Consider the following 21,392-nt stretch of genomic DNA (forward strand, 5'->3'; position numbering starts at 1 on the left):
TGGCTTGAATTGGCATGTGAGAACTGACTGTTAAATTTTCAGTGTGAGTTTTACATCTCAACAAAGTGTAAGTTGGGCCTTGATCTAGTTACTGTTGACTTTCTGGATTTAAGAAAATGATGGAGAAAATAGTAATAATGCAGATAAAAGTTAGAAGTGTATGATTGATATAATCTTCCCCCACTCCAAGAGCTGGTAGTTAAACATTTAGTGTCTCCCCCCCATATTTCTTCCCTATAGCACCCAGTCCTAGGGCATTCCTAATGAAAAGTTGACTTCTGTAGAATTTGGGAGGTACTAGGAAGTTATCAGGCTCCAAAATGATCAATAATCAATAAACATTTTTTAGGTGTCTCTTATATGCCAGGTACTATGCTAAGCACTGGAAATGTACAAAGAAGCAAAAATTAGTTGCTGTCCTCTAAGAGTTCACATTTCTATAACCACTCCACTGTGTTGGAAGTTACACTTTAGATCTTTAGGTTTAGATTGTTATTGATGTCTCTTTTTTCCCCCACATGATCTTAATTTCCAATCGTATCCCTTTTTCTTCCTGCAACCTAGTGAGCCATCCCTTGTAACCAAGAATAAGAAAGAAAGGGCTGATGCAAAGTGAAGTGAGTAGAGGTATTCCGCTCTGAGGGATCCTCAGAAATACAATGATCCAAGACAATTCCAAAGAACTTAGAATAAAAAATGCTATCTGATGGACTTTGAATGCAGATTGATGCAATTTTTTTTACTTTATTTTTCAGGAGGAGGATGTCTTTTTCTTTCACAACATGACTAATATGAAAATATGTTTAGAATAATTGCACATGTATAACCTATATCAAATTGCTTGTGTTCTCTATGAAAGAGTAGGAAAGGGAAGGAGGGAGAAAATTTAGAACTCAAAAATTTAAAAATGAATGTTAAAAATTGTCTTTATATGTAATTGGAAAAATATTGAAAGCTACAAAAAACAGAATGGGGAAAAATAAAGTCCATTAAAACTAACCAATGTACTGATCAAGACTGATGGTATGTGCAATGTTCCATGCTCATAGTCTCCCATCTCTGCCAAGAAGGGACAGAGGTGCACCTGTTCTTCAGGGTCAAGTTTGATTATTATAGTTATACAGTATTTAGGTTTTGTTGTTCTTTCTAGTTATATTCCTGTGATCACTATGCATATTGTTTTTCTGGTCCTTCGTACTTCTCTTTACATCATTAAATGTCAATTTTCTCATAATTCTCTGAATTTTTCACATTTGTCATTTCTTACAGTACAGTAGCATCTGCCACAATTTGTTTAGCCACTTCCTAGTTAATGGCGTCTTTGTTTCCAGTTCTTTGCTATCACAAAAGTATTGTTAGGAATATTTTGGTATATATGGGAGTTTTCTTTCTGCCTTTGACTTTCTTAGATTTACCCAGAAATGGAATCTCTGAGTGAAAAGGATAGTTTATTCATTTAAGATAAAAAATACATTTTGGTGCCTTTTGTCACTATATCAAGTCATTTCCGCTCCCTTAAGGTCGAATATTTTCTTGTGACAAAGAAAAACAATCGGGAGGCAGTGCAGTGCTTTGGAAAGAACACCAGATTTGTGGTCAGGGAATTTGAGCTTGAATTTCAGGTCTGTAATTTATTACTTGTGTGATGCTGGTAAAGTCACTCAACTTTCCTGAGCCTCAGTTTCCTTATATGTAAAATGAGGTTGGATTATATAGCTTCTGAAATCCACACCAGCTCTGAATCCATAATCCAATTAACTTAAAAACATTTGATATAGTTACCATACCTAATGTTATATAAAAACATTTTCCCCGACTAGTTCCCCTACCTCACTGCCATGAGGAAGGAAATGTGTTTCATTTTCTTTTCTTGAATAGATTCTTTTTTTCTTATAAATTTTGAAAATTGATAACTACCTTAAAATATATACCTTTAATGTACATTCATCTCCAAATACATGTCTGCCTTCTCCCTTCCTGCCGACTTAGGTAGCCCATATAAAAGAATAAAAAAGAGAGAGAAAAATGATAAAAAGTAATCCCACAAAACTAACTAATACAAAGGAAAAACAAGTGGGAGAAAATGTAGTGCAGTGGAAATTACACCAACTTATTCTGACTGTGTAATAATCCACATGCATCATTTTCTACCCTCTAATGAAGAGAAAAAGGTACATTTTCTCATTTCCTCTTTGAAGCCAAGCTTGATCATTATAATTAGAGTTCAGTTTCAGTTTTAGTCTTTCCATTAATATTGCTCTAGTCATTTTAAAATTGTTTTCTTGGTCCTACTTACTTTGCTTGCATAAGTTCATATGTCTTCGTATCATAATCATCTCTTCTTCGGTGCAGGAATTTTTTTTTACCTTCATGTATTACATTCTATGTAACCATTCCTCATGCTGAGTAGCTACAGAAACAAAAAAGTGCTACAATGAATATTTTGGTGCCTACAGTATATATATTTTTTGTCATTGACCTTCTTGGGGTATGTACTTGGTAGTGACATTTCTGGACCTAAGAGAAGGAACATTTAATAACTTTTTAAAAGTACAATTTAAACTTATTTCCCAGAATGATTGCAACAATTTATAGCTCCATCACCAGTGTATTAGTACACGTGCTTTTCTTCAGCTCCTCCAACTTTTACTCAAGTGGAATTCTGGAAAAGAACACACCAATTGGAGGTGAGGAAGGAGGCCTATTCCAGGGTGAGAAGGAGGCATGGATGGAGGCGATTTCCAGAGTGAGAAGGTTGTGATGGAGGCATCTTTCAGGGTGAGAGGGTTGATTTGATGGAAGTATCTTCTAGGGTGAGAAGGTTACTGGGGTGGAGGTGAAGTTCAGAGAGAGTCAGGCACAAAGCCAAAGGACACGACTTCTGAGGTCCCTTCAGACACTGTGATTCTAATTCTTTAATTTTAGGGAAAGCATAACTGGCATATATTTTTCCTTTTTTTCTTTACAATGGAATTCTGAAAAGTAATTTGCGATTTGTCACAGGGAGTTGCCTTAAATGTCAATCTTTCCTGATGACATTTTGCAGAATGTTCCAGATGGACTGTCCAAGTGGCACATGGATGTCCCTGAGATACCAAAAAAGAATCAGAGGACAGCCTTCAGCATGTTAGAGGGCTTCTATGTGGAGAATTTGTTGGGAAACATAGACAAAAATAATATCAGATAAGGTTGGATGTGTTCACAGTCTCTGAATTCATGTAGGGAGTTGCCAGATCAATAAAATGACAGATCTACCTAACGTGTCTTTATGGGAGTGGCTGTTTTACTGCAGAATGCTGTGTTAAGTATTCTGACTGATGTGCAAGCTGCCAGAAGAGGATCCCACCAAACAGCCTCTGAGATCAAAGAGGTACCCCTCCTAATCCTCTGCAGAAAAGATAATCATAGGATGTTAGAACTAGAAGGAGCTTGAGAGAAAATTGAATACAATTTCTTTCTATCCAGAGACAGGAAGTAACTCGGCTATGGTCACATAGCAAACTAGGGACAAAGAAGGGTCTTGAAGCCAGGTCTCCTAAATCTTGGCCCTGTTCTTATTTGCACTTCGCTTCTTATTGAGATGATTCCTCAGAAAATCTTATGAATAGTTTTAATTTAATTCATTCCAATTCAACAAGCATTTATTAGATATTTACTAGGTGCTAGGCACTATGCTAGATGTTGGGACAAACAGGGAAATAACACATGCTGATATAAAGAAATGCAAAATAGATACAAAGTAGTTACTTGGGAGAGGTTGTTAAGTTGTGCTTGACTCTTCATGACCCCATTTGGGGTTTTCTTGGCAAAGACTGGAGTGGTTTGTCATTTCTTTTACTAGCTCATTTTATAGGTGAGGAAACTGAGGCAAAGAGGGTTCAGCGACCTGCCCAGAGTCACACAGCTGGTAAATGTCCAGACCAGATTTGAACTTGGGGAGATTACTTCCTGATTGTGAGTTCAGTGCTCCGTCTACCATGCCATCTGGTTGCACCCTTGGGGGAGAGCAAAGTCAGATAGGAATGGGAGTTTGTTAACTAAAGAACAGGGTTTCCATAGGGCACCATGGTAGAATAAGGAAGAGTGGGGCAGAGAAAAAGGAGAGGACTGCTATAAAGGCATATGGAGGATCAGGGAGGTAGTGGGAGTATTGGGTCAGGACAACCTTCTATTCAAAATAAAAAAGATTCTAAATAGAGTCATAGGGAAGTATTGTCATACTCTAGGCTCCTAGATGACACAGTGCATAAGAGCCCTGAGACTGAGGAAGACCCAAGTTAAATTCTGGCTTCAACCCCTTACTAGCTTTGTGACCTAGGGTAAATCACTTAATTTTTATTTGTCTCAATTTACTCATCTGTAAAATGGGGATAATAATAATACCTGCCTCCCATGCCTGTGAGGACCAAATGAGATAATATTTATAAACTGCTTACTTAACACAGTACTTGGCACATAGTAAGAAATATATAAATGTTAGTTGCCATTATTGTTTTTTTATCATGATTCCTTTTCACAAAAGTAATGGTAATACTGATTTACTGGGTTAGTTCTTTGACCTTGATTCCAAGAAACAAAAAAAAAGTTCTCTTAGTGTTCAAAAATAGGTTGATGTTATAAGTGTTTTAAAAAGCAGTGATGCTTTTCTGTTCTCCTGTGAGTTGGACATTCTGGGCTACCTCATCTTTAAGATTATGTGATGCTAAGAGAATTTTTGATGGCAATAAGAGGCTCAGTGGATAGAATGTTGGCCAGGAATCATGAAAACCTCTGTTTAAATACTACCCTGGACATTTACTAGCTATGCGGCCCTGAACAAATCATTTAACCTTAGTCTCAGTTTCTTTAGCTATAAAATGACGATAATAGTTGTGCCTATATCACAGGGTGGTTGTGGAGAACAAAATCAGACAACGTACAGAAAAACCTTTGCAAACCTTAAATCACTGTGTAAATGCTAGCTATTATTAGCTGTTAGTGCAATAACGGTGGAGAGATGGGGACCTTCGCTGTTTTGAGGGGAGTTTCTTGTTGAAATCAAAGTATGAATTCCTATTTATCCTGCTGTAATGGTAATTTAAGGTTAATGGGGGGGGGGGAATTGAAGGTCTTCCTCATCCATTAATAGGCCTCAGTACCCTTTGTTAATTTCTATTAAGGCATTGGGTCAAGAAGGTCCTGTCCTTCAGCTCTGAAAAATATATAAATACTCTGAGTTGAGGTTTTACTTTGGGGCTTACTCATTGGAAGTGCTTGGTTGGTCAGATGAGACTCTGGGCAGCTGCTAAGGAGCCCCAGGCTTTGAAAGCCCAGAAGTTGGTGCTTCTGTCTCTGTTAACTATGTATGTATGTATGGTCAGTTGGATATGTCTATTGATCTGTGATGTATGTATTGCTTATGGTCAGACAGTTGGAAGCCCTGCCTGTTGTTTTTTATTTCTCTCTATTTTCTGTGAAGTTCAGGGTGCTGACTTTTCCCACCAAACTAAATAAATGATATATGTACTTGATTAAAGTAGATTGTTGACCCCTCAAAAGTTGCTTTCATTTTAGAAAAGCAGATCAAAGAACCTGCGATAGGCCATCCTGGATGTGTCAGGGTGCTTGCTGTTATACCTGCATATAGCTTGCTTCATATATTTCTTTGTATTTTGTCTCCTCCATTACGATGTAAGTTCTTTGAGGACAGGGACTGCCTTTTGCCTTTTTTGGTATCCCTAGTACAGTGTCTGCAACATAGTAGGTGTTTAATAAATGTTTACTGATTGATATTTATAAGAATACTTCTGCCACTGGTTTTTTTTTTTCTGTTTTGACCCTTCCTTTTCAGAGACATAATCACAAACTAAATGATCTTAAATGATTTTATATAGAATTATCATTTCATTTCTGAAATGATTTGAATTTGATTTGAATCTGAAATGATCTGAAATTTCACATATTGGTTGATATTTACAAAAAAATAATTTTATTAGTCATTTATTTTTACATAATCATTTCTGAATACATTCTTTCTCTTTCTCCTACCCATTGACCCATCCTTTCTAGAAGCAACAACAAAAATGAAAGAGAAGGGGAAAAATAGTTCAGTAAAACCAGCCAAATACATCAACTAAATCTGACAGTCTATGCGATGTTCCATATCCATCGTCTGCTGCATCTGCAAAGAAGGGAGTGTTTATTTTCTCATCTTGCAGATCTATTTAAAATAAAAGAATTGGTGACTAATGACTTTACCCTTGTCTTTTTGTCACCTAAATATAGATCAAACCTTCTTATTCTGTTGCACCAGAAAGTGCTGGAAGTTCCTTGGCTATGTATCTTTTAGTTAAGAGCAATTTAGTCTTGGCCAGGTGGGATTCTCGTCTTCTATCTAGATTTCTTGAAGTCTTGGCATATTTGTGTCTGGAGCAGCATAGTGATAAGATAATGCTTTATACAGTAAAAGCCCTGTCTTGGACAGATTTATCATGGTGAAAGATAGATGGGGTTGCTTCTTACATTTTCCCAACCAGAAATGTTTAGATTTTTATTCCTGGATCCAACGACTCAGCTTATCAAAAATATTCTGGAAAGAAGATTATCATCATGATCAGTTCCCAGCCACAACAAATTGAAACCACTAGAATTTAAACTTGGCAATGTCTTGAACCCACAGCAGGAGATGATCACGCATTGCAGAGAGAACAACTTATTTATTTAGTTGGGAAATAGACGGTTGTGCTAAACTTGATTCACTGATTTGTCCTTTGTGAGTGAACAGCTCGAATTGATGGGTGGTAGAAGCTGTTCAGAGGCAGCTAGGTAGCTTGACAAACAGAATGGCAGGCCTGGAGTCAGAAAGGCTCAAATCACTGAATTCAAACCCAGCTTTTCAGGCACTTACTATCTGTGTGACCCTGGGCAAGTCACTTAACCCTGTTTGCCTCAGTTCCTCATCTGTAAAATGAGCTGGAGAAGAAAATGGAAACCGCTACATTATCTTTGCCAAGAAAACCCCAAATGGGATTATGAAGAGTCAGACATGACTGAAAAATGACAAAGCAAAAGAAGGTGTTCAATTGGAATCTACCCCAAATTATTGTTTTCAGCCCAATGTTCAGTGGCCATTTCTCCTTCTTGGCATAGCCACACAATTTTTAGCAGGTATATGGGATAGGAAACAGGTCTGAGATTTTGTTGGTATAGGGAGCCCTCAGTGAAGAAATTCTTTACCCAGTGCAGTTTCCTAGAGCACTGAAAAGTAAAATAATTTGCCCAGGGTCACAGAGTTGGTGTATCTCCAATGTGGACCATGAATCCATGTCTGTGATATCAAGGCCAACTTTCTACTTACTATACCACACTGCCTCTCATAGGTATAAAAAGAAATGCATGTGAGTTGCATCCAAATGAAAAGAATATGTTTTCTTTAATTCTTTTTTTCTGGAAGAAAGTCTATGTTACTGAAAGAATGAATCACGGAATGTTGGTGTAGCAAAATGAGTAAGCCAGGGCAGATGAGCTATGGAGGCGGCAAGAACTAACTGTGGGCAGTGGCTCTGAGGCTTAGATAGTGTTATTGTCAGCAATATTATGAAGCTGCAGTCCTCAGACAAAAATGCAAAAAAGAAGAACTTTTGGTCTTTTTTTCTTTTTGAGGTTAGCTCACTTTTCATCTGTTGTAGAACTTGAGGGAGAATTAGCAAAGGTCTGTTGCTTCTTGGAGACTTTCCTAGCATTTCTTTGTATTCCCCTGAGTTCTTTGTCCTTGGGGAAGTCTTGTGGACCATGCTGTCCTTCCTGAGATCTTTGTCACCAAGGACATAAAAGGCTTTGATGACAATGATCTGTGTCACAAAGTCATTGAGCGTGATCTCCGCTGTCCCCACTGTCTTGGTTATACTTTTGCTTAAGGTCACAGGACCCTGATATTGAAAGTAGACTTGATTTTAGGAATCATATAATCTAATCCTATCATTTTATAGATGAGGTAACTATGTTGTTCATCCTTCATTTTTGAAGAGGACCGATAAAACTACTCAGAAAGGTAGATAATTCCCTAATGGTTACAGTCTAGTCATTTTATAGAAGAGTTGTGGCTAGAGACAAGTTCTTTACTACTACAGTTATTTAGGTGGCCCAGTAGAGAGTGTATTGAACTTGGAGACGGGAAGCTCTGAGTTCAAATCCTGCCTCAGAACCTCGGGCAAGTCACTTAACCTCTCTTGGTCTTAGCCACAGTTATACATGTAGACAATTTACTTGTGGTCAAGCCAATCTTACATTTCGGGGTTCTCATCTATCAGATAAGATAGAGCAGCTAGGTGGCTCAACAGAGAGAGTGGCAAGCCTGGAGTCAGAAAGACTCCCTTCCCTGAGTTCAAATCCAGCCTTAGATGCTTATTAGCTGTGTGACTTTGGGCAAGTCATTTAATCCTGTTTGCCTCAGTTTCTCATCTGTAAAATGAGCTGGAGAAGAAAATAGCAAACCACTCCAATATCTTTGCCAGGAAAACCCCAAATCGAGTCATGAAGAGTCAGACATGACTGAAATGACTAAATAAACAAGCATATATAATAATGGTGTAATAATTGCAGATACCTTATTTTTGCTTAGCACTCCTTAAATAATGACTAATAATAAGAGAAGCATTGAGTGTTGATAGATAGGGTGGGTCATCCCAATATAATAAAAACAATGCTATTAAATAAATTAATGTCTAGATGTAAAGTCATAACAACTAAAATATTATGGATATTCTTTTATGGAGCTGGACATGGGCTCCGGGACCTCTATTCAAAGAGGGGGCTTAGCAAAGTTTTTTCCTCCTCGTTTTCTACCAGCTATACTGATTTTGGACTTTCTTGAAGCTCTCCATCATGCCTTCCCTCCTTTCCCAGGAAACTCATCATTGGGAAATTTCATTATGCTGTAAGATTGAATCTGCCTTGTACTCACATCTCATCAGTACCTTCTGCCCTTCTGATGGGAGGTCAGGGCCATGGGTTCCAGGGCTTCTATTTAAAGAGGATGGTTATAGCATAATCTTCATCCCATTTCCCACCAGCTATAGTGCTTTTGCACTTCTTTTGAACCCTACATCATACATCACATTGGGTACCTTCTCCTCTCCCTCTCTCTATTCTGCTTCCTTTTGTGTATTTTCCTCCCGCATTAGATTGCAAGCCCATTGTGGATGGGGACTGTCTTTGTTTTTACTTGTGTTTGTATCCATAGTGCTTAGCTCAGTACCTGGTATATAGTAGGCACTTAATAAATGTTTATTGACTGAGTGACAAAAGTAATGGAAAAATTCATTTGGAGAAACAAAAAGTCTAGAGTCTTAGGGGGAATGAAGGGGAGAAAACCACTTTAAGATTTCAGAACATATCATAGTGTTAATCTGCAAAATTATTTGCTACTGACTAAAAAATAGATGAGTGGAATAGACTACATGGAGGAGAATCAGATACAATTGACTTCAATTACCAAGTGTTTGATAAACCTGAAAACATTAAGTAACTTAGTGAAGTTCTCTATGTAATTAGAACATCTGGGAAAATGTTACTGAAGCTCTTACTTGTCTCAATTTATTTCTCAGCTGATTCCCTAAGATTTTTAAACTAAACCATCATGTAATCAGCACATGAGGATAGTTTCATCTTCTTTTTCATAGCTTTTCCTTATTTTATTGCAGAATTGTTACCATTTCTAGAACTATGCCAAATAAGAGCTGGGAAAGGAGAGAGTTGCTTCCTTCCTGTATTTGATAAGAAAACTTTTAGCATTTCTCCATTGCATAAAATACTAGGTTTTGGCTTTAGATAGTTAACTTCTTGTCATCAAAATAAATCCTTCTATGCTTTTGCCTTGAAGTATTTTTTTTAGCATAAGCAAATGTTGTACTTTGTTAAACATATTTTTCCTATATCTATTAATGTAACCATGTAGTTTGGGATGCTTTAGTTTTTCAAATGATTGATCATGTCAATTATTTTCCCACTGTTAAAGATTTTATTTAAAAATTTTTAATAGATATTCATTAAAACTATTGGTCTCTGGTTCTTTTTCTCTGGTTTATTCTCTACTGGTTTGGATATAAGTACTATATTTGTTGTATAACAGGAGTTGGTACAATGTTTTCTTTAGAGAATAATTTGTGGGATAGAGTTATTATTTGCTCTTTAAAAGTTTGATGAAATTATTTTATGAATACATATGGACAAGAGACTCTCCCTTTCTCCCTTTCCCCCCTTAGGTAGTTCCTTTATAACTTGTTTATTTTCCTTTTCTGAGATTAGATTATTAAATATGTCTATTTGTTATTCTGTTCAGTTGTGAATTTTAATTTTTTGGAAGCAATCTGAATCACTTTGAATTTTAATTTTTGTTGGCACTGAATATAGTAGTTTGTGAGAAATATTTTTATGTTTTCTCTGTTGTGATTTAACCATTCACTATTTATTTGGTTATGTGGATTTTCCTCTCTTTCCTTTTTAATTGTATTGGTTAAAATTAGTTAATTTTGTTAGGATTTTCAGAGAACCAGCTTTTAGATTTTTTTTTGCTTTTAAAGTTGTTTAGCTTCGATTTTTTCTACTTTTCTTTATATTTTTAATTCTTTTGGTGCTTTTTATGGGTTTCTTTATGTGTTAGTTTTCAAAACTGCATATTCAGTTCCTTAGTTCTCTTATTCCATTTTTTTTTGCAATGTATGTTTTTCATGATTTTTTCTTAAGAAAACTTCTTTTAGATGTATCAGAAATTTTAGTATATTATCTCATTATTATTATTGCCATTTCCATAGTTGTTATTTTTATGATTTATCCTTTAACTCTCTTATTGTTTAGGATTTCTCTGTCTCCATTTAGGTCTGTGCTTTTGCCTATGTTCTTTGTATTCATTCCCTATTCCCCACCATATTATGATTTGTGAAGGATGTTTAGAATTTCTGCCTTTCCCCATATATTTGAAATTTCTCTGTATTCTAATACATAGTACACTTTTTGTAAGGTGCCATGTGGTGCACGACAATATGTATATTCTTTAGTGGTCCCATTTAGAATATATGAAAATATTTTAACTAAATTCTCTGATTGTTCAGTTTTACATTTTCCTTTTTCTTTAGCTCTGAGAGAGGAACATTAGTCTTCTACTTTCATTGTTACTATAAATGTCTTTTTGCAATTCAGTTAAATGTTCCTTCATAAATTTAGTTGCTAATGCCATTTGGTGCATATATGTTTTATATTAATATTAGTAAAAATAATTAAGTTGGTAACTCCTCTTAATTCTAGGGTCTCCCATCTGTTAATTGTTTTCTATTTTTCCTCTCTATAGCTTGTTCATATACATTTGTTTGCATGTGTCTGTCATAGGTTGCAAGTTCTTTGAGTTTAGGGACTATCTTGAGTCTTTTTGTATTCTAAGGGCTTAGTACAGTGTCTGGCTTAACAAATAATTTTTACTGGTTGATTAATAGTATTTTATTGTCTTTAGTTCCTCTCAGTATAATGTAATTTCTTTTTCATCTTTATATTGTGAGTTTTTAATTTTTGTTTTGTCTAGTAGTGTGATTGAAAGTCTCGATTATATGGCTTCAGGTAAAAACACAGCAAATTTTGTTGTAGCCTCTAATTTTGATTCCATGTGAATATTTGCTTTTTAGGTAGGCTTCTTTTGAACAACAAATTGTGGGGTTTTGTTTTCTTATTGATAGTACTATTCTTTTATTTTATTGGAATGTTTAATCTATTCATAAATAAAAGTTATGGGACTCATGATTGTTTCCATCCATTTGTGCCTTTATTATTATTTTTTAGGTTTTAAAAATCTCTTTTCTCTTTTAGTCAACTTAAACAAAGCTAATGGTAGGAATACAATATTAACTATTTCTGCAGTCTCCTCTACCTCCTTCTCTGCCCCTTTCCTCATTCCTATTTGCCAATCTTTTCCCTAATTTGGATATTTTACCTAAATTATTGTTTTGTTTTCATTTCTATTATTAAATATGTAAAAATACATGCCCTAGTGAGACTGTAGCAAAAGCTAGTGATCTAGAGATGCTAAAAGAAGGAAATGCTGAAATATAATTGGGAAGGCTGTCAGGAAGAAAATAGACATTCCCACCTTAGAAATGGTCTGAAGTTTGAATAATCCTATTGCATTTGGTGATGAATTGCCTCAAAGACACAGACTGCATTTATAATTTGTCTCTCACTTCTCATCTGCATGATATCTAAAAAGGGGTTTGTGATATCTATTTGAATTTGGACTGATCATCCTAAGGCAAGGTGGAGTGCTTTAAAAGGGAGAACAAGCTTTAGAAATAGGAAGGTTTGTCTAACCTGAGAGACTAGACCTCCTCCAACCTCTTGCCTGGAAGTAAAAAACCTCATAGCTGAGGTTATTGCATCAAAGACTAAAAGTTCAAGAATATTTCCCTGTAAAAGAACACTGCACCATGCCAACTAAAGAGAATTCAATTGAAGGTAAAAAGAGACTGCAGCTATCCACTGAAAAGCAAGACCAAAGAGTTCAATGGACTGAGCTGTCCAAGAAGTATCATATGTCCAAGAAAGAACACAACCTGAAAAAGCAACATGTTCAACCCAGTCTAGCAGTAGCTGCTTAGTCCAGTTTGGCAGCATACTAGTGCCTGAATCACTGACTGGTTTGGGTATATGGGGTGGTCAAGGAGGACTAGCACCTCTAATGTGAGGGTTACTGAGTCCTTTTCAGGGCTGCTCATCCACCTTTGATGTCTACCTTATGACTTGTGACTCCAAGATGCATGCACAGCTTCCACACCCTGGTAAACCTCAGCAGATGGACAAAGCCAGGTTGATGGTAACTGACAGACCCCTAACCTGTTGGTGAGTTAGGGGTCTGTTTACCCCAAGTGAAGATTTCTCCCAATAGAATGGCTGGATGAGAACAATTTATTCTAATGGCTTTGAAGGTGACTGAAGCAGCAACTTGGTCAGACATAAAAGGTCATCCACTATATCTTGGGACATCGTCAGTCATATTGACTTTTGTCTTACCCCTTATAAAAGCAGGCACACCGATGTACACAGAAGGGCTGCTCTCACAGCTTCTTTTATCTGCTTTTCAAAAAGGAAAGGCAACTATTGAGGGGTCAACAATCACTTTAATTAGGCACCTATATCATTCACTTAGTTCAGGGGGAAAAGCCAGCACCCTGAACTTCAGAGAAAATCCAGAGAGAAACAAAGATCAACCAAAAGACAGGACTTCCAGCTGCCTGACCACAAAAAATACATACATCACATACGTAGTTAGAAAGAGAAGCACTATCTGAGTTTTCAAAGTTGGGGGGGCTCCTTAGTGGCTGCCCAGAGTCTCATCTGGCCAAACAAATACTTCCAATAAGTAATCCCCAAAGTTAAACCTCACCTCAGAGTATTTATATATTTTTCAGAGGCAAAGGGCATCACAACCCTTGAGAACCAGTGCCTTATTAACAAAAGGTGTAGGTCTTCTTACAAATCTCCCCTAATCAAACTCCCCTTAATGGGAAGGCCCATTAACGGGTAGGGAAGATCTTTAATCTCATTAGCATTACACCCCTGAACTCTGAAGACTCTGGAAGAGTGAAGCTGATGACTTTGTACAACTCTGCATTACTTAAGTCCAATTCACACTTGCGTCAAGACATCACCTGTGATGTCATTTGGTCCTCTTTGAAAATTAAGGACAAACATCAAGAACTACCTGGCCTAGAAACAATCATCCCCAGGGACTGAGCAGTCTGCCCAGGCCAGCTCAGCTCAATGCCCAAGGGAACTGCTCAACCCAAACCTAGCAGAACTTTCTGTCCATTAGAGACACTGTGACCTATGAGAGGCCAGCCCATCTGAGTAACAGAGCTACTCCTCTATCTCCAATACCATATCATGCATCAAACTTCAGGTAGACCCCCTAGAAAAGGAAAATATGTTGAAGTATTACAAATCTTTTGGAAGTTGCCAGACCACCTGTATTCCCTAGTGTGTCTCATTATCATCACACTGCTCTTTCTTCTACATTTACCTTTGCTAACGGATTACTAATGGCACATTGGTGGGGGCACATGAGCTTATGTTAACTAGCTACCAACAAGTTTGACCATAAAACAATGAAAATAGTAACATTCAGGCTGCTTTGGGTCCAATCAGCTAGGTCTAGTGCCATTAGTGGAGTTAGCCTAGAGGGTGGCACAACATTTAGTTATTTGTATCTTCACACATTCGCCCTCCTCTCCATCTTTCCCCCCATCTCAGTTAAGTGTTTAGTTTAATTTCCCCCCCTCCTTTCTTATTTCTTATCTTGGTTGTCTTTTTGGGGAACCATTTCCTGAGAAGTATTACTTTGCAGAATTGCCATTTGTCATTGGAACTGTCCAAATGAACTATCCTGTGTTCTTCCCCTCTGGTTCATTCTGGAATTTTTTCTCTGATTCATGGTTCATATCTTTATTCCTTCTTGGAAAAGGGATTATTGGCATGTGTTTTGGAGTTTGAAATATAGGACTTGGGGGGAGGGAGGAGGCATCTGTGGATTTTTTACATTGTCTGTTTTCTATCTTCAGAATTTTTTTTTGCAGTTTTCTGGAATTGTTCTGTCCAGTATGGATTTTAAAAAAATCTTATGCCATTCTAAGTTACCTATGATCCTTAAGTTGTCTCTGTCTTCTTCTCTTTGAGGTTAATCATTTTGGCTTGCATAGAGATCATGTATTCTTTTCATATTGTCCCTTTTTGTTTCTCTTATGCCAGGTTTTCTACTTCAGAATCTTAGTATTACAACTGTTATCTTTTTCTTTTGATTCTTCAGAGACAGTTTACCATGGATCCAACTTTTCTTTCAGTTTGTATGCTCTTGTTGAAGGGAGTCTGGTAAGGGAGCTGTGCTGAGTGAGAACTTTAAGGATTATTATTCTCTAGTATTAATTCAAAATATTTTTACCTTATCTGAGTTCTATGGATTCAGCTGAAACTGCTCTTTCATTTGGCACACAATTCCTTTTTTTGAGGGTTTTTAATAAAGTTATGACATCTAAAGAATATTTCCCATTGGTTATGTGTGACAATAGACAATAGATTTAGAACTAAAAGGAACTTTGGGAAGCATCTGGTCCAAATTCCACATTTTTCATAGGAGATAACTGAGATTAAGTGTCTAGAGGGATTAAATGTCTTTCTCAAGATCACATAGAAAGTAACTGGTATTTTAACTCAAACCCCACATGACTTCAAGATCATCTCCCTTTCCACTTTATCATGCCGCATGACTCCTAATGAATTTTTTAAGTCTATAATTTTGTGATTCTAAGACTTCTGGTAATACTGTCGTAACTACTTGCAAGATTGATTTTCTTTTTTTAAATCAATTAATCAATAGTCTATGGATTTTATTGTTCCCCCCCATAAAACCAGCTCTCTAGCTTTATTTATTAGTTCAAACATTTTTTTTACTTTCAGTTTTATTAATCTCTCCTTTGATTTTCAGGAGTTCTATTTTGGGATTTAATTGGGATATTTAATTTATATTTGTAAGATTTGGATCACTTGTCTTGTAAAGGAGTCTTAATTGCTAAGGACTCCTGGAGTTGTATTTGTCCTTAGACCAGGAAGAAAGGAAGTTATTGTAGGATCCAAACTGGAGGCCAGAGTTTTCCATTTCAGAGACAATTTAAAAAATCTCTGGAGAGGGATGTGAAGGAATAGTAGAAGTCAGAGATGGAGAGAGCAGAAACAGGTGAGGAACACTTTGTGCTGCCTTGTGACCCAGTAATGCTTATTGTGGAAGGCAGTTTGGATGAAGAATATTTGACATACCAAGCACATAGGTTCCTCTAGTGGAACTAGAACTAGTTCTAGTGGAACTCTAATGGAGTGCCTCTAGGTTTTTCTCTGCCTCATGTAACAGATGAAGTGGGATAGTAGAATAGAAGTCATACCCTGAGCCTGACTGAGTGGGTGGAAGTAGCCTGGTCAATTCTACCCACTTTTCACTTGATGAAAAAGTCTTCCTCATCCAATCTGCTTTTCTCGATAATCTCTACTAGAGAACACTATAAAAATCTCTTATTGAATTAGTAGAACTTGAAAGTGTCATCATCAGTGTCCATACAACTGACTCACAAAGGATCAAGTGATGGGCACAGGAGATAATGAATCAACAGAAGGAATTATGGACTATGTAGTCTTGGGATAGCAGAGGTTAAAGTTGGTTCAAAGCAGACAGAATAGTGAAACGGGATGGTAATTGGGCGTTGGAACTCATTAGAAAACTGGCGTGCAGAGTCACAACAAGCCCCAAAGTAGAAAGAACAGCAGGGTGTAAACCAGAGCAGGAACAGTGAATAAATGCAAGGATAACCTGTTGGAGCACAGGAGTTTTAAAGAAGTGGACTTCTGCAGTGCCCAGTGCTAGTTACACAATGTGATTTCTATGGGGAAGATGATCCCCAGCACCTCAAATCCTTAGACTGGTCTTCTGAGTTACTATGAATCTCTTAGTACTTAGTCTTTCCAGAACTGTTTCCCACAATCAGAGAACCATAAATTTAGAACTAGAAATTAGATAATTTAGAAACCCACAGGCTGTTGGAGTCTAATCCCATTATTTTACAGAGGAGGAAACTAAGGCACAGAGATTTTAAAAAATACAAGTCCAAAATGACATGACACAGCTAGTTAGTTTCTGAGGTGAGATTTGAACTCAGGTCTTTCTGAATATAGGTCCAGTGCCCTATCCACTATACTAAGCTTACTCTTAAGGTTTGTGTAGCTACTACATTTATATCCATTGTTGTTATGTTTATCACCTTGTCCTATTCTGAAGTATAATAGTGGTACAGAGTGATTCTCAAAGCAATGGCATCAAAGGATATGATCAGAGGATCATAGATAGCATCATGGCCTTAGATCTGGAAGGTATCTTAGATCTCTTTAGCACAAGCAGTCATGGACCCCTGTGGCAGTTTAGAGAAGTCTATGGGATGCTTCTCAGAATGAACCAAGGATTTCCTGTTTCCAATCCCAGCACTCAATCCATCATGACACACTCCATCTTAGTATCGCCTGCTTGATATTTTGTTCAGTCATTCAGCTGGGTCCACCTTTTTACACTATGGGCTATATTGTCCATGGAATTTTCTTGGCAAAGATAGTGAAGTGGTTTGCCATTTCCTTTTCTAATGGATGAAGGAAAATAGAGGTTAAGTGACTTGCCTAAGGTCACACAACTAGTAAATGTCTGAGACTGGATTTGAACTCCATACCTAGCCCTCTATCTACTGAACCATCTAGTTGCCCCAATATTCCCTATAGTAGACTACAATAAGGCAGTTTAGATGGTGCAGTGGATGAATGTTGTACTGCGTGTTTGGAAGACCTGAGTTCAAATCCTTCATCGGGTAGTTGCCATGTGGACAGGTTACTTATCTTCTTTCAGCATCAGTTTCCTCATCTGTAAAATGGAGATAAGAATAACTCTCATAGGGTTGTTGTGCTACATAATTTAGCTATTATTAATATAAACTTGAGGATAGAGGCTATGTTTTTTTTCTTTTTCTTCTTCTGTCCCCAGTGCCCACCCCAATGTTGTTTTGCAAAATGAAGGTATTTAATGATGTTAATTCTGTGGTCCCAACTCCAGGTTCCACTGTAGTAGGTGGAGGGCAGAATTTTGCAGGAAGGCACAGCACACAGAGTTGCTGATTATTATCTGGTATTAGTGTTCTGACAGACAGCTCCACGTTCTAGGAGACATTGTGAGGAGCTGTTAATGCTATTTTAGAGACTGGCCATTCCAGGCCTTGTCTTTCACCATTCTGCTGACACCTTCTCTGATTCCAAGGATAATGTAACAAGTTGGGCTGACAGCACTGGGAGGTTTCCGGAAAGAAGACAGACAGTGATGAGAATGAGGAATGAAAAAGAGAGGAAAGACTTGGATAGAAGATATGTTATAAAGAACTCTCTCTCAGATGTAACTTTAGAAGTGTGAAGGTTTTCTGGATTTATTGAAAAGCTTAGCTAAATTGCTGAAGTCTTAAGAGTTACCACTTCTGCTATGAGATTAATATGTGAAGTTGAGAAAGATCACTACTGTCAAACTAGGATCAGAGAGCCATAAATTTAGAACTAGAAATTGGGAAGTTTAGAAACTTACAGGCTATTGGAGTCTAGCCCCATCATTTTACAGAGGAGGAAACTAAGGCACAGAGATAAAAAAAGACAAATCCAAAATGACACGACATAGCTAGTAAGTTTCTGAACATATCTTCAGCTTCAGGATATCGTGCGTGTGTCTTATTTTAAATAGAATTCAACATTTTTGTAAAATTTTCAGCATTGTTGTTTTTCAGAAATTTGTCATTTCTCCCTTAAAAATATGACTAAAAGTTTTCTACTTTTACAAGTATCTGATATTCAAGATGCCATTGCCTTCTAGAAGCAAATAGCTCTGATTTTGAATTATAGTCAATAGAAAATTATTGACTTCTTAGAAATTGACTTTACAGTTTACTTGTCTTAGTATCACAAGATATTAGTTCTTAGAGTCTTTCTAATCTCTACCCCACAATTTACAGGTGAGGAAACTGAGGCCTAGAGAGACGAAAATAGCTCACTCAGTGGCATATAGTTAATAAGTGGTAAGATTAGGAATTGAAACCTGGTCTTTTGACTCAAAATTCCACTTTCTTTCCAACATAGAATGGTGCCTTTCTTGGAGAAAGAGGTGCTTTATGGCCCTAGTGAAATTTGGTGACTTGTGTAAGGTCCCATAATAATTCTAACTTGACCATTTTTCCAACTTTGGTTTCATAACTCCTCAGTTCACTGGATTCACTAATGATGAATCTTCTGCCTTGATCTTGGCTAGGTAATTATGGTTACTCATGATAAAAATAGTATCTAATCTGTATAGCCTTTGAAGGTTTGCATAGCACTTTCCTGTTAACAAATCTGTAAGACTGATAGGTAGATTAAGTGTTATTTATATTCTCCTTTTATAGATGAAAATGAAGAGCAGGTTTTTCCATAATCTTCCAGTAGACAGGTGGCATGGTATAGTGGATTAAGAGCTGGCTGAAGAATTGGAAAGAAATGGTTTTTAAGTTCTGCTTCTGAAACATACTAGCTGTGTGACAGATCCTTTGCTTTTCATTACATGAGACAATCTCTAAGACACTTTACAATGCAGGGTTTTATTGGTAGGGGTAGTTATCTCTTTGAAAGTTTCCTACACAAATTAAAATCACAAGTCCAAATAATAGGAATAGTTAGCCTTTGCAAAATGCTTTAGGGTTTGAAAGACTCTGTACCAGTATCTCATTTGATCCATGAAACAACTCTGAGAGGTAGATGCCAGTAGGATCCCCATTTTACAGATAAGGAAATTGAGGTAGATGAGGTTAGGTGACTTGACCAGGGACAATACAGCAAGTGTCTGAGGCATGATTTGAACTCAGTTCTCCCCAATTATAGGACACAGTAATATAAATGTATATGTAAAACTGTAATTTTGTAAATGTCCAAGGATAAATTTGAATCCAAGTATCCCAAATAAAGGATAGTTTGAACCTAGTTTCCAAACTTTTGGACTCCAAGTCCAGTAGCTTAATATACTACATTATCTCTTCTGAGCACAGCCTTGTTCTCTCTCCCTCTTGGACCTGTTAATTAATAGAAAACACCCAATTTTATAGGGATTAGGGATCCAGAACAGAAAATAAATTGCCTTCTTTATGGAATTGTGCTGAAGAGAAGTGATGATATTTTGTCCCTGATTTATTTTTCCTTCTCTCTGGCTCCATATAGAAGTTTCAGAAGGTAAAAATAACATGGTATTTTTTGAAGAGATTTGTTTCATGTGGAAATAAACCAATAGTTTAATTTTAGTTTCATAGTTCAATTTTACTCCCCAAACCTTTTGCCAAAACTGTTGATAAGTGGCACTAATCAACAGTTCAGTTTTTCTCTCTGCTTTCTATTTACCCTGTGGTGTAGGCATTTAATGAACATTGAAATATTAAAAGTTGAGATTATTTAGGTGGGAAATCATTGTGGTATGACAGCAGCTATATTCTAATACATGTTCCATGTGTTACATGACAGTCAAAATTGCCATGATCATTGACTGCTTTGAGGAAGGCAGAGTGTCTGCTCTGAGATGGGTGTCCATACCTATCACCCCAATTTATGTAACTAACAAGATGCTCTATACCCTGATACTTTTATCAGGTGGTAAGTCTCTCTGAGTTATATAATCAATTAAAGGAGTAAACTAGGTATGAACAATTCCTAGGCACCTCTAATGACTCACTCAATCAAATATATAAATTAGATAGAAATTGAAATTGATGCAGAAAATGTCTTTTGGTTGGTCGAAGAGGATCAGCTTCACCAGTTGGGAATCCATTATTCCAATAGCAGGTCAACCTAGTGGTACAGCAGCCACATTAAGTTGTTGAGAGGTGATTACTTGGTGGGATGTGTTCTCAAAGACTGGTAAATTTGGACCTTCCATCAGCATCAGTAGCAGTGACCCTGGAAACTGATGGCACTGGATACAGCAGGAAACAAGAACAAATACACCACACACACACACACACACACTGGGGTTTACATTTGTAATATAGGAATTAGTCATGTATCAGTTCATGAGACAGAGTAAGCTTCTAATATATGGTTATAGCTACTGGTACTATACATACTGAGGTTTGTATTTATATTATAAGGATTAGTCATGTATCAGTCCATAAGAGTAAGTAAGCTTCTAATGTATGGTTATAACTACTTGTATATACACACATACATATATACATATATGTATGTATGTGTGTTGTAGATAGATAAGTTAGTCTTTTATTGTATGACTTTTTAGCATAGCATAACTTTGGACAACTTTCTGTGACTTCATAGACTGTCTCAGACAGATTATCCAAAAAAGCTTAAGCACATTATTTTAAATCGATGTTTCTATACTAAATACTTACAGTTTCAAAACTATGCTGAATAAAAAACTTTAAAAATATAGTGACCCATCAGAAGAAAGCAGAATCACATGGAAAGAGTTCATTGTATCCCTCTTCTCCCGTCTCCTACTGGAGTTGTGCCAAGTATATTTTCAACAAAGCTACAGAGGATGAATGTACATCCTAATTCTTTTATTTAGATATCCAAAGCAGTGTTTTTGTTTTTATTCACCTGTGCAACAGTCCATAATGTGTACATGTATCTATCTAAATTTTTTTTTGAGGGGGAGACAAACAGGATTAAATGACTTACCCAGAGTTATACAGCTAGTAAATGTCTGACACCAGATTTGAACTCAGGTCCTCCTGACTCCAGGCCATTGCTCTATCCACCGTACCACCTAGCTGCCTTAGTCC

Source organism: Notamacropus eugenii, chromosome 3 (genome assembly GCF_028372415.1).
Source record: "Notamacropus eugenii isolate mMacEug1 chromosome 3, mMacEug1.pri_v2, whole genome shotgun sequence".
Classification (NCBI taxonomy): Eukaryota; Metazoa; Chordata; class Mammalia; order Diprotodontia; family Macropodidae; genus Notamacropus; species Notamacropus eugenii.